General features: G+C 49.2%; 1 protein-coding gene and 1 long non-coding RNA gene across 5 annotated transcripts in view; one reads left to right on the top strand and one right to left on the bottom strand.

Moving 5' to 3' along the window:
* SSH2 (slingshot protein phosphatase 2) overlaps positions 1–13444 on the top strand; it is a 132488-nt gene that overhangs the window by 76277 nt on the left and 42767 nt on the right. The window lies entirely within an intron of this gene.
* Positions 1820–13444, bottom strand: part of LOC307204320 — a 28241-nt gene continuing 16616 nt past the window's right edge. For both annotated transcript variants that reach the window (XR_013833578.1, XR_013833579.1), the window contains 4 exons: positions 6844–6943; positions 6083–6338; positions 2503–2727; positions 1820–2298 (listed from right to left, as the gene is read on the bottom strand). This is a non-coding gene — a long non-coding RNA (uncharacterized lncRNA). The remainder of the gene's footprint in view (positions 2299–2502; positions 2728–6082; positions 6339–6843; positions 6944–13444) is intronic.

Raw genomic sequence — 13444 nt, 5'->3', positions numbered from 1 at the left:
AGCAGGATTCGAACACAAGACCACTCCCTCCCTTCCTATGGCTTCCAGCAACTGGTATTCAGAAGCATTGCTTCCTTTGATCAGAGGCAGAGCTAGTAGCCATCAGTAGCCATCCTCCATGAATTTGTCTTAATCCTCTCTTAAAGCCATCTAGGTCAAAAGCCATCACCTAGATGGGATCCTGTGGGAGTGAGTTCCTCAGGGCGGGGATTTTTTTTGTTTCGTGTTGCCCACCCCTTTTGCCGAATGTTTAGTTTCAAGTGGACTAGAAACTTGACCGTGTGTGTTAAGGAAGGAAACCCGACGATTGTTTCTGGGGAAGCTTAACTCTGCTTATGCCGGCTCAGGTGTGTGTGTTGTGGGGGAGCGATTGGCTCTGGCTTTGCATGCCGGATCTCAACCCCCTGGTCCTCGCTCCGTTCTGGCCACCGCCTCAGTTTGGAGGACTTCAGAACCGTGTGCCCTTCCCCCTTGCAGGACAGTGCCCCTGGCTGCTGTAACCGCACACCCCGGCTTAAATCTGGTCTTTCTTCCCCCTCTTATGTAAAGGCGGCCCATTCTATTCTCGGCCTCCACCTGTGGGTCTGAGCTGGCGGGCCGGCCTTGGCTCCGCACTCGCCTGCCCTTGCCTTGTTGCCTGCCCGCCGTTGCCACAACACACCCGTCTCCTGTTTGCTCAGCTCTGCGTTTTTGCATGGGCTGCAGCTCTGCCTGAACGGTTTGGAGCGGGCTTGGATGGCTGCCAGGGTGGTGGTGGTCTCGAACTGCATAGAAGCTGCGGGAATCTCTGTGTGGGGTGTCAGGTTCGTCCTGCGGGAAGAAAGTGGGTGGTTGTGTGGCCCATACTGTGTTTATTTATACATTTCTCACATTTTACGTACCACCTTTTCTTTTCCCTCAGGGAGCTGAAGGCGACTCGTACATGCTTCTCCCTCCTTTCCTTTTTATCCTCACTGCAACCTTGTAGTGTAGGCTAGACTGAGAGAGGCAATGAAGGGCCCAAGTCCAGCCAGTGAGCTTCCTGCCTCTGTGATTTGAACCCTGAACTCCCAGGCCCTACCTAGCCTGATACTCTAACCCAGTGGTTCCCAAAGGTTCTTGGTCCACCACCCCCTTGGCTTCTTAAATGCCTCCCCAGTGCCCCCTTCCCTATAAAAAGCATGATTGGGAACAGCGGTTTGCACAACCCACTAAGGAAGAGAATAACACAATAAAATTCAATTTTGATTTTGACCGCACATTTCTTCAAAACCCAGTTAAAGCTATTTAATTAATTCAGCAGAACTGCTGAACTTGGTCCAGTGATGCTCCAGATGTTGCATGGAAAACATTTTTCCACATTCTGACTAATGAAAACAGAAGGGCAAAGGAAATTGATAGCATAAAAAACAACCCTGCAAGGTAGCTTAGGTCAAGAAAGGCAGTGACTGTGCCAAGGTTACCCAGTGAGCTTCACGGCCCAGTTGGGATTTGAACCCTCCATGTCCCAGTCCTCTAACCACTACACCATGCCCCACTTTGCAGGCTAGAGCCAATTCCCGTTGCCTGATCCCTTTTCAGGGGCCATTGCCCCTGCCTGCGTTCCTCTTCCCTGTTTTCTCTTTCATGGTTCCCAGGGTGTCTTGATTGAGCGCCAGGGCAGCCCCGGCCACTGTGAAACTCTGCAGGGCAGACTGCGCCCCGACAATGATGCCTTCTCAGAGACACTTCCGCTGGTGGTTCTGCTCTGAATTGTAGCTGTTTTGCAAAAATCCCACTTATTTGCTTGGCACCTAAGTGACATTTTAGATAAGGAGAAAAACACTTCTTTCCCCCCCCATTTTGGACAGAATGTTTGTAGTTCAGCATTTGAAAAACAAAAACAAAAATGCTGAGTCAAGACAAAGCCTGTGATCTTGAGAAGAGAACATGCTATAGAGAAGGGAACAGGGGAGATGAGGATTGCAGCCAAACTTTCAGACTGTATTTCTCTTCTAGTGCAGAGGACAGGGGAATCCTGTGACCCTTCAGATGTGGCTGGACTCCCAGCTGCAATCACCTCTGAGCCTTGGCCAGTCCGGGAGTCCCAACAACATTTAGAGGCTCATGCCTCTCTCAGCCTCACATGCCTTGCAGGGTTGTTGTGCAGATAAAAACAGAAGGAGGCAGGGACAGACTATGCACACTGCCTCGAGCTCCTTCAAAGAAATAATAAAGAAAAAACAAAGATCATAGGGAGAGCGTTCCAGGCCAGTCAAGTTTCTAGTCCACGTCAAATTGAACTGTCTCCTTCTGAAGGGTGAGCCAAACAGCTGGAATCTAGAATGTGCAAGCAGAAATAGAGCATCAAAATAAAGATCGCCTCTGCTGTAGCCCAGAAAGGGTAGAGAGCCGTTCCTCTCCCTTGCCGGCCGCTCTAGGCTAACCCACTTTCTATGGGAACAAATTTCCTCCCTGATTTCCACCTCTCTGATGTCCATTGAGCCCTCCATAAGAACCTGCAGGATCAGGCCAATGACCCACCTAGTCCAGCATCCTGTTCTCACAGTGGCCAACCAGATGCCTCTTCTGGGCAACCCAAAGCAGGATTCAAGCACAAGAGCAACTTTCCCCTCCTGTGGTTTCCAGCAGCTGGTATTCAGAAAGCGTTGCTGCCTCCGACTGGAGCTAGTAGCCGTGGATAGTCCTCTCCATGAATTGGTCTAATTCTCTTTTAAAGGCATCTCGCTTGGTGGCCATCGCTACATCCTGTGGGAGAGAGTTCCATAGGTTAACTCTGTGCTGCTTGAAGAAGGACTTCCTTTTATCAGCCCTGGGTCTCCCAAGCGGGACCTGAGCGCCACAGCAGCAAGTCTTCCCCACTAGCGATTCCCCATTTACTGCTTCCGACAGAGGGAGAACAGAGCCATCGTGGCTTCTGGCCATGGGTAGCCTTCCCCTCCATGGAAAGGGAGAAGCATGGCTCAACCCGGCGCATGGGAGGGTCAGCTCCTGTCTCACCTCATTAGGCAGAACATGAAAAGAGAGGCAGGGGAGAGAGGGAGAGAGCGCTGTTGCAATTGCAGACTCGCTTGCTGGAATTTTCTGCCTGCTTCCATCCAGCAACCCGCTGCCCCCGCCCTTTGCTTGCAAAAGCAAACAGGTGGGTTTCTTTCCTTTCCTTTTGAAGCCACAATCACACACTCCTCAATCGGCTTAAGGGAGTTTTGTTTCTCTTTTCAGTAAACCCTCTGGGCCAGGCCACTCCTGCAAAACAGGCTTTGTACAGGTCCGTTCCTCCGAATTACTCCTTTTGTTGAACGGTCGTTGGGCAGGGAGGAAATCTTTCCTCTGAAGCTACCTTGTCCTGTCTATTTCAGTGTTGCCAACACTGGCTGGCAGCAACCCTCCAATGTTTCAGGCAGGGAGTCTCTCTCTCTCCCAGCCCTCCCTGGAGACATTGAGGGGACCTTCTGCCAGCAGAGCAGGGGCTCTTTCCACAGCCGTCCCACTAAAACTGATATTGGACCACTTTCCCTGTTCCTTCAGCCAGGAAATAACCAAGTAGCTAAGCGAAGTGCTGAGAGTGGGCAAATGCTACTTTGGGGGCCCAGCTCCTGCCCTTTGCCTTAGAGCCGTAGTTCCCAGAGTGGGCAATAGCACCCCCCTGCAGTGGGATTAACTAGGGGGGTCCTAAGAGGCAAGGCGGCTGCAGGGAGGTGCAAATGACTCTCAGACTTTGAAAAGCTGGTCTCCCTGGATCAAGTTCAATTTTGCTGATTCGATTAAACTAAACAGTTTTAAATGGATCGTGAATAATTGTGCAATTAATGATTACTGTTTTGAATTTTATCGTTCTCTTATCTTCCTCCATGGGTTGTGCAAACCACTGTTTTGATTTGACGCTTAGGGTAGGGTAGGGTAAGGGCCTCAGGGGATGAGTTTATGGCCTCAAGTGGTTTGCAAACCACCAGCTTCAATGATCCTCCAGTCGCCTTGGATGGACGTGGTTTGTAACCAAACTCCCTGCCGCACCTCCGCTGGCCAGGACTGATGTGGAGGAGCGGCTGCCCTCGTTCTAATGAGATCTGAATCGCAGCGGTGACAGCTCTGCTTGCCTGGCCGTTTGTCTTGCTTTTGTCGAAAACTGCCTGCGCTGAATGATTGATGGAAATTTATTCCAGGAATAGAGTGCTCCTGGTAAACCGATCTCCATCCGGGGTGCTGGTGGTGGGGAAACGGCATTTCCAATTTAAGAGGCGATTCTATTGAATCTTGGCGTCAGATGTTCCTTTACGGGAGGTGGGAGGTACACAGGGATTTTTTGGGGGGGGGGAGATGGGGTAAATGGGAAGATGCTTTTCAACTGGTAGAGCCCTGCTGGGTTATATAGTTCACCCTTCTTTTACCTGGAACAGATTCTCTAGCACTGAGCCATGGTTGTTGCCCTAAAATAAGCATAATAATAGATTTGTAGGATTGGAAGGGACTTTCCAAGAGTCGTCTAGTCCAACCCCCTACAATGCAGGAATCTCAGCTAAAGCATCCCTGACTGGTGGCCATCCAACCTCTGCTTAAAAACCTCCTAAAGGTAAACGTAAAGGTAAAGAGACCCCTGACCATTAGGTCCAGTCGTGGCCGACTGTGGGGTTGCGGCGCTCATCTCGCTTTACTGGCTGAGGGAGCCGGTGTACAGCTTCCGGGTCATGTGGCCAGCAGGACTAAGCCGCTTCTGGCGAACCAGAGCAGCGCACGGAAACGCTGTTTACCTTCCCGCCAGATCGATACCTATTTATCTACTTGCACTTTGACGTGCTTTCGAACTGCTAGGTTGCCAGGAGCAGGGACCGAGCAACGGGAGCTCACCCCATTGCAGGAATTTGAACCGCTGACCTTCTGATCAACAAGTCCTAGGCTCTGTGGTTTAACCCACAGCACCACCTGCGTCCCTAAAAACCTCATAGGGTGGGCCAAAAGACCCTCTAGTCCAGCATTCTGCCCTGATGCAAATAAGACTAAATAAGATTCCAGTCCTCATGGGTCTTAATAAAGGGTTGATTTAAATAGGAACAGAATCAGAGCATTGGTCCATCTTGCTTAGTGATTGATTCATTGATTGTGTTTACCTGTATATCCCTTTTCCTCCAAGGAGCTGAAGATGGCGCACGTGGTCCCCCCCCCCATTTAATCCCAACAACCCTATGAGGTAGTTTAGGCTGAGAGGCAGTGACTGGCCCCAAAGACCACCCAAGGAGCTTCATGGTTGAGTGGGGATTTGAACCCTGGTCTCCCGGGACCTATTCTGCCATGCTAACCCACTATACTACACTGGATCTCACTGTTGACTACTCTGGCTGGCAGCGGCTCGTCAGGGCTCCAGGCAGACTATTTCTCAGTCTGGAGATGCAAGCAGGGACTGAACCCGGACCCGTCCGTATGCAAAGCAGATGTTCTGTACCCCTGAGCAAAGGACCATCCCCAGATAAGCGAATGTGGCTCATCTTGCGCTAGACAAGCTTCCTGGGTTGGCGTGACCTTGCTGAAGTCCTCCTATTGCTACTGTTTGTGGCTTTTTGATTTATCCCCCCCCCCCTCTTTGGGGGAAATAAAGGAAGAGCAACATTTGTGTCTAAAATGCATTTTCCCCTTTTGTGGGGAGTCAGCGACTGCTGCTGGCATTCTGCATTCTTCGTCCGGCTGACCTGCCCTCCATGGCAACTCCGAGGGGCGACCGAGCTGGTAGCCTGGATACGGCGGTCATCGCCTTCGCGCTCAATAGGCCTTGAGGCCCTCCCGTGGAAATGTCTTCGGGGACGGGGGGAGACTGAGATGGGCATGCGTCCTTCGAGCCTGCCTTTTTCGACAACGGGCTTTGGCGTGACGCAGGGCAGAAATTGCCCTTTCAAGTGGGCTATTGTGCTCTCCGTATGCCTTCAGCCTGCTATTAAGGCATCTTCTCAACCATAACACCCCCCCCCCAATCACAAGTAATATTCAAACTTGTCTGCCCACATATTATCCCCATGCTCATCATTTGGAAGCATGCACTTAGAAGGAAAGAACCCGATACCTTAACTTTCCAAAAGCATCCCTCCTTGGTCGCTAGCAGGCAGTCCTTACTCACCATAGGCGACCAGATTAGTGGCTGATGGTAAACCTGCTTTTACACCATTGGTGGTATATCCCAGCAGGCTGGATGGGCACGCGTGGCAGTATTCTGTGACTCAGTCATCGGAATCTCAGGTTGTTTGTTTGTTTGAAAAGCAAGTTTCTAGCCTTCAAGTTTCCAAAAGATTCATTTTGAAGCTGTGGGTTAGAATTTCTAAAGCTCCGTGTTTGCTGAGCAGTATTTCAATGGCTCCAGTGCCCAGGTCAGACCTCTGTTGGGGATGAGAAGTGGAAGGATAAACTGATTTATTTAGCATTTCTGGCACTAGATGAATCAGCTTGCTCCAGTCCTAAGGGCTTGGGGAGGGTAACAGGTGTTAATTATCTCCAGCCACACAAAAAACCCAAACCATCTGAGAAACACTTTTGGAAGGTCATCATCAGGTGTTGTATAGATCACTGTGGTCCAGCGCCAAGGGCCTTCTGGCGGTTCCCTCCTGCGAGAAGTGAGGTTACAGGGAACCAGGCAGAGAGCCTTTTCAGTAGTGGTGCCTGCCCTGTGGAACGCCCTCCCATCAGATGTCAAGGCAATAAGCAACTATTTTACTTTTAAAAGACAAGTGAAGGCGGCCCTGTTTACGGAAGTTTTTAATGTTTGATGCTGTATTGTTTTTAATATTCAGTTGGAAGCCGCCCAGAGTGGCTGGGGAAACCCAGCCAGATGGGTGGGTATAAATAATAAATTATTGTTATTATCTACAAGTGCATGGTGCTCACCTTTAAAATCAACACCGCTTGTGGAATCTAACTCAGAGAATCAGTCTTGGTGTTTGGCATGTATAGAACAGGAGAAAGTGAAAGCTGGATTAGGATCTTCCTGTAGAGACAAGCAATTTGCAGTCATTAAACAAGGCTTCCCATTTCTCAACAACAACTTTCTTCTACACACACACACACACACACACACACACGAGACTTCGAGACTTGAACTTAAGAGAGCTTGTGGGGAAGGAAGGGTCAAAACTAGGAGGGCATTTTTGTGTGAAAAGACCCAGTTCAGTCCTGGGACTGAGGCTGGGCTCAGGGACACACCATGTACCTTAATTCTCCATGTGGATCACCCTCCAAGCTGTTCTGTTGTTTGCATGTGTGATTGGTAGAATATAGAGAGAGCTCCCCTTCATGGATCACTGCCTTGCCATGGCGAAGGGGTTTGAATAACTCGGAGAAGCTATGAGCTATGCCGTGCAGGGCCACCCAAGATGGACAGGTCATAGTGGAGAGTTTTGACCAAACGTGATCCACCTGGAGCAGGAACTGGCAAGCCACTCCAGTATGCCTGCCAAGAAAACTCCATGGACAAAGACAAAAGAAATATAAAAGTTATAACACTGGAAGATGAGCCCCTCAGGTCGGAAGACGTCCAACATGCTACTGAGGAAGAGCGGAGTACAAGTACAAGTAGATTCAGAGCTGATGAAGCGGCTGGGCCAAAGCCGAAAGGACGCTCAGTTGCGGATATGCCTGGAAGCGAAAGGAAAGTCCAATGCTGTAAAGAAAAATATTGCATAGGAACCTGGAATGTAAGAACCATGAACCTTGGTAAGTTGGATGTGGTCAAAAATGAGATGGCAAGAATAAATATTGACATCCTGGGCATCAGTGAACTAAAATGGACGGGAATGGGCGAATTCAGTTAAGGACTGTATAGTTAAAGCCATGGTTTTCCCAGTAGTGATGTATGGAAGTGAGAGCTGGACCATAAAGAAGGCTGATTGCCGAAGAATTGATGCTTTTGAATTATGGTGCTGGAGGAGACTCTTGAGAGTCCCATGGACTGCAAGAAGATCAAACACATCCATTCTTAAGGAAATTTGCCCTGAGTGCTCCCTGGAAGGACAGATCCTGAAGCTGAGGCTCCAATACTTTGGCCACCTCATGAGAAGAGAAGACTCCCTGGAAAAGACCCTGATGCTGGGAAAGATGGAGGGCACAAGGAGAAGGGGGCGACAGAGGACGAGATGGTTGGATAGTGTTCTCGAAGCTACCAGCCTGAATTTGACCAAACTGTGGGAGGCAGTGGAAGACAGGAGTGCCTGGTGTGCTCTGGTCCAGGGGGTCACGAAGAGTCGGACACGACTAAACAACAACAACAACAACAACAACAACAACAACAACAACAACAACAACAGAGAGAGCTACTTTATACCGAGTCAGACCACTGGTCCATACCAATGGTATCATCTGCACTGACTGGCCACAGCGCTACCTGGAGATGCAGGGGATCGAACTGGGAACCTTCCGCATGCCAACTAGATGCTCTGCCATAGAGCTGCCGCCCTTCCCCTGAAAGTAAAGCAAGAGGCTAGTCCTCATGACTCCACACAAAGGGCTGAATCAGGAACATGGGAAGCTGGCAGAAGTGCTCTGGGGTTTCAGAAAAGGCTTCTCTCCCAGCTCTGTTTGGAGAGGTTTGGGATTGATCTGGCGACCTTTCTTCTACATGCAGAGCAGATGCTCTTCTTCTGAGCCTAGTCCTCAAAGCACAAATCTTTTTCTGCCTCACTCTCCAACCCACGGCTTGTCCGAGGGGGTTCTGATGTCAAGGGAGGATTTACAAAGTGCTGGGGTGCTGCTGAAACGAAGGCGCCTTGATCCACCGCCCCGGGAATTCTGCACGCTTTGCTGAACCCACTTCTCCCTGGGTCACCCCCTCCTCCTCGTTCCTTTGCCTGGAATCAAGAATCGACAGGCTGATTTCTCTTTTCAGAAGTGTGTGCTGACTTCAGATTTCACCCTCACCTTGAGTCTAATTAGAGAAAGGGCCTGAGTTCCTTGCATGGCTTCACCTAAATATAGCTGGGTCTGGGCTCCCTGACTAATATGGAGCGGGACGAGACCCTGACCTCCTTGACTCGGCCTTACAGTCCTATTCTGGGTGACTATAGTGTCCTAGACTCACTTAGCAATGTGTGACCAAAGGCATTTTCTGCAAGTGACCAGATGCAGGCACTTTCCCTTCCTTTTAGCCTCTCTCTGAGCTCTTCTGGGACTCCGGGTTACGTCTCCAGTTGAGCATCTCGCTTTTTAATTTGCCTGAAGGGGCTGAACTGGTAGGTGGGATCATAGTTGCCCCTCTCACATTTTGTAATGCAACCTTGCATATCCAGCCCCCCCCCCCAAAAAAAAGATCCTCTCCACGTTTAGGTTAGTTTTGTCTTGCCTTGGTAGGGTTTTGAGATGGGGGCTTTCCTGGTCGCCTTTGGAGAGCAAAAATGGTCTCCAGCAAACCATGCAGAGAAAGAAAGTGGCGGGGGGGGGGGGAGAGAAACTTGTAATTTATGTTTGTTCACACCAAAAAAACCAAGTTGCGGAAAGGAGATTTCAACTAAAAGTTAGGAGGAACTTTCTGATAGTAGTATCTGTTGGGCAGTGGAGCTGCCTCCTTTGGTAAGGGGTAGACTCTTCTTCCTTGGAGGTTTTTAAGCAGAGGTTGGATGTGCACCTGTCAGGGATTCTTTAGCTGTGATTCCTGCATTGTGCAGGGGGTTGGAATAAATGACTTTTGGGGGTCCCTTCCAGCTCTATGATTCTATGCTAAGCTCTTTGATGTGTCCTAAATGTTACAGGGAGGATAGACTGGTACAAATGTTGGGATTTTGTGACTTTTGCTGGGAGCATCATCATACCAGGTCAACCCGCTTGCCAGTCCACCCTGCTGTTGCCCATTGCAGACTCCACCAACCTGGCTCCCTGCTGATGTTTTGAACTACAACCCCTCACCAGGTTCAGCTACCAGAGGCTGGGGCTGGTGGCATCTGGAGGGCACCAAGGTGGTGATTATGATGCCTGGGTGTACTGGCTGGCAGGGGCTCTTCTTAGTCCTGGGCAGAGAAGGGTCTTTCCAGACGTACGGAGGCTGCCTGCTGCAACTCTGCACGAGTCATTGCTCTCTGGCCTTTCCTCTTGCTACTCTCCCTCCTCCGAGTTGGGGAACTTTACCATGTTTGGTGTGATGGCAGCATTCAGAGTGGCCTGTCCTCAAAACTTCCTGTTGCATGAGTCGCTCTCATGAGCACCCAGATCTGTGATTCACAAAGAAATGCAGAGACAGGCTTTTTCTCCACACATGAAGTTCCTCCTTGACTCTGACATTGTTGGGTTTCGGGTGCCAGTTGAAAACACTTTGATTTGCCCAGGCCACAGAAGTTTCATAAATAAGAAATGTATATTCTTTGTGTTTCGATTGTTTTGCTGCAAAAAAAATTAAGTGTATGTACATATTTTTAGCACTGTCTTACTGAATTCTGTTGGTATGTTTTATGTACCTATTCCTGGGCACTTCTGAGGAAGACCAATAAAAAAAAAAGCTTCTACTGAAGATGTATTTTGTTTAAGGAGACTTCGCCTGAGGTGTGATCCAGTCATTTGCGAAATCGTAGCTGTACAACTGTAGGAGAGACTTTATTTATTTTTCTAGCGTTTGTAGAAATAGCTTTAATTGTTTTTAGATTTTAAAAATTGATTTTATCTCATATGCCACTTTGCTAAAGGTGCATGAATCTTGTACCTACACAATTAACTGCATGTCTTCAGGTAGCAGCTTGATTCATAATCGCTCAGGGCTTCATGCCATACCTTAGATAACTGGTTCAAGCAGGTTATGTTCATTTCTATCTCAAAGAAGTTGGTATGTAATATACGAGCAGCTTGGGGGTCACGCTGATGACCCTTCTGATTCCACCTCTATTTTGGGGTTATTAGGTCGGCGGTTCGAATCCCTGCGGCGGGGTGCGCTCCCGCTGCTCGGTCCCAGCGCCTGCCAACCTAGCAGTTCGAAAGCACCTCCGGGTGCAAGTAGATAAATAGGGACCGCTTACCAGCGGGAAGGTAAACGGCGTTTCCGTGTGCGGCTCTGGCTCGCCAGAGCAGCGATGTCACGCTGGCCACGTGACCCGGAAGTGTCTCTGGACAGCGCTGGCCCCTGGCCTCTTAAGTGAGATGGGCGCACAACCCCAGAGTCTGTCAAGACTGGCCCGTATGGGCAGGGGTACCTTTACCTTTACCTTTATGAACAGGCAAGACCTTTGTCTGTCTCTTTCTTTGTACAAAGTTGTGTTTTTAATACCCCATTTATAATTGTATCCATTTCATTAGCACATGATTTTATATTTTAGCTTTATTATCAAAATATCTTTGTGTCAGACTTGCTTGGTTGTTGATGTTTGTTTTTCTCTGTGTTGCCTGTTTTTGTTGTTCAGTAATTTTAAAAAACTGGTTCATACATTTGAAAACAACCCATTTCCTGGTGCATGGGTGAAGCCACCCCCCCCCAATGTTTGTGAAAAGGTCATGTGCTTCTGGGTGCTTGCTCAATGTCACCATTGTTTATTTGTATACTGCCTTTCCATAGATAAACCCATACTGAAGGCGGCTTGCAACAGGAAAAGATTTACATAGTTACACAAACAGGACAAAAGTAGCCATCAGCAAATCAATAAAAACATATCAAAACAGACACAACGAAATTAAACAATCCCCACATAAGTCATAATAAGATCTAAGAATAAAGATACAAAGAATTAATAATGATAGCAGCAAAACGTACATATCAAAAATTTAATCTTGACTGCAACAAAAATCCCTCAGCAACATTTGTGTGTCTGTATTGCAGAAATAACTTTCCCTGGAGCTTTTCCACCTGGAGTCAGCAAGCAGGCTTTGGTTCAGGCCAGTGGCAGACATTTGTTGCATAACCAGACCGTATCTGTGTGGGTTTTTTTGTATGTTGATAAGATTTATTATTGCTCTCCTGCCTGCCAGTGCCTGGGTGTGTCCAGGTTGCCAGTCAAAATAACCTTCTCAACTCTGGCTAGCTATACGAACTTAGGGTCTGCCATGCTATGAGGCAGCTTTGGGGGCATGTATGTACTGTATTGCAGGGATGCAGGTGGCGCTGTGGGTTAAAGCCTCAGCGCCTAGGGCTTGCCGATCGAAAGGTCGGCGGTTCGAATCCCTGCGGCGGGGTGCGCTCCCGCTGCTCGGTCCCAGCGCCTGCCAACCTAGCAGTTCGAAAGCACCTCCGGGTGCAAGTAGATAAATAGGGACCGCTTACCAGCGGGAAGGTAAACGGCGTTTCCGGGTGCGGCTCTGGCTCGCCAGAGCAGCGATGTCACGCTGGCCACGTGACCCGGAAGTGTCTCCGGACAGCGCTGGCCCCTGGCCTCTTAAGTGAGATGGGCGCACAACCCCAGAGTCTGTCAAGACTGGCCCCTACGGGCAGGGGTACCTTTACCTTTACCTTTTATGTACTGTATTGTGCTGGATCAATCCGTCTTGATGCAAAATGATGAGCTTGTGTGTGACAATGTACCTTTTATCAGTTTTATAGCACTTTATTCTCTTTGTGCAATATCCAGTCCCTATAGCAGCTTTCCCCTTCCTAATGCTCTTGTGCAGATGTCTTGTGGCTGCAGCCGATAAAAGTTGTAGCCCACAGCACCTGGAGTGCGGCAGGTTGGCAGAGGGTGTGTCGTACCCAGCCCTGGGGCTTCAATGAAAGCCTCTTCTCTCTCCGTGTGCTGCGACCACCTTGTTTGTTGGCAAGTTAGCACAGCTGCCCCTGCAACACACCCCATTGCCTTGTGGGTTTTCGAGGCACCTGCGGTCGTGCAGATGTTTGCATCAAGCAGCTGTGAGCCGGCGTGACTTTCCCACGCTTGGCGGGGCTGGACTTCCTTTCTCGGAAGGTTCCACTTCCCTGTTCTTTTTCTCCCCAGCTCCGTAATGACGCGTGCGGCGTCTTTCTCTTCCCCTTCTCCCCCGCCTCTTGCCCCATCATCTCCTAGGCTGCTGGCTCTCTCACTGTGTGCTCAGAGCTGTGTTTACCCTGCAAAAGCAGCTGAAATTCTATGCCCAGAAGACGAAAGAAAAAAAACAACACTTTGTGACCTGCATAGATCATGGAAAAATGAAGCAAGTTCCTCTCCTTTCTCTGCACCAACAACCTACTTATGTACACAGGCGCATAGGAAGCTGCCTTATGCTGAGTCAGACCTCCCCGTCCAGCGAGCTCAGGATTGCCTGCACTGCTTAGCAGCAAATCTCCAGAGTCTTTCCCCGGGTCCCACCTGGAGGTGCCATTGGGAATGAAACTTCTGCATGCAAATCAGATGCTGTACTCTACACGGTTCTGATTAAAGGGCTGATTTAAACAGGAATGTAGGAAGCTGGCTTATGTGGAGATGGACCAAGAATCTAGTCCTCATGTTTCTTAAAGAAGGAACGATGGAACCTTCTTATACTAAGACCACTGCTGCATCTAGCTCAGTATTGTCAACAGTGACTAGTAGAAGCTCTCCAGGGTTTTAGCCCTACC

This window comes from Podarcis cretensis (assembly GCF_951804945.1).
Source record: "Podarcis cretensis genome assembly, chromosome: 15".
NCBI lineage: Eukaryota > Metazoa > Chordata > Lepidosauria > Squamata > Lacertidae > Podarcis > Podarcis cretensis.
Note: the sequence above shows the minus strand (reverse complement) of the source record. Positions and strands in the feature narration are given on the sequence as shown.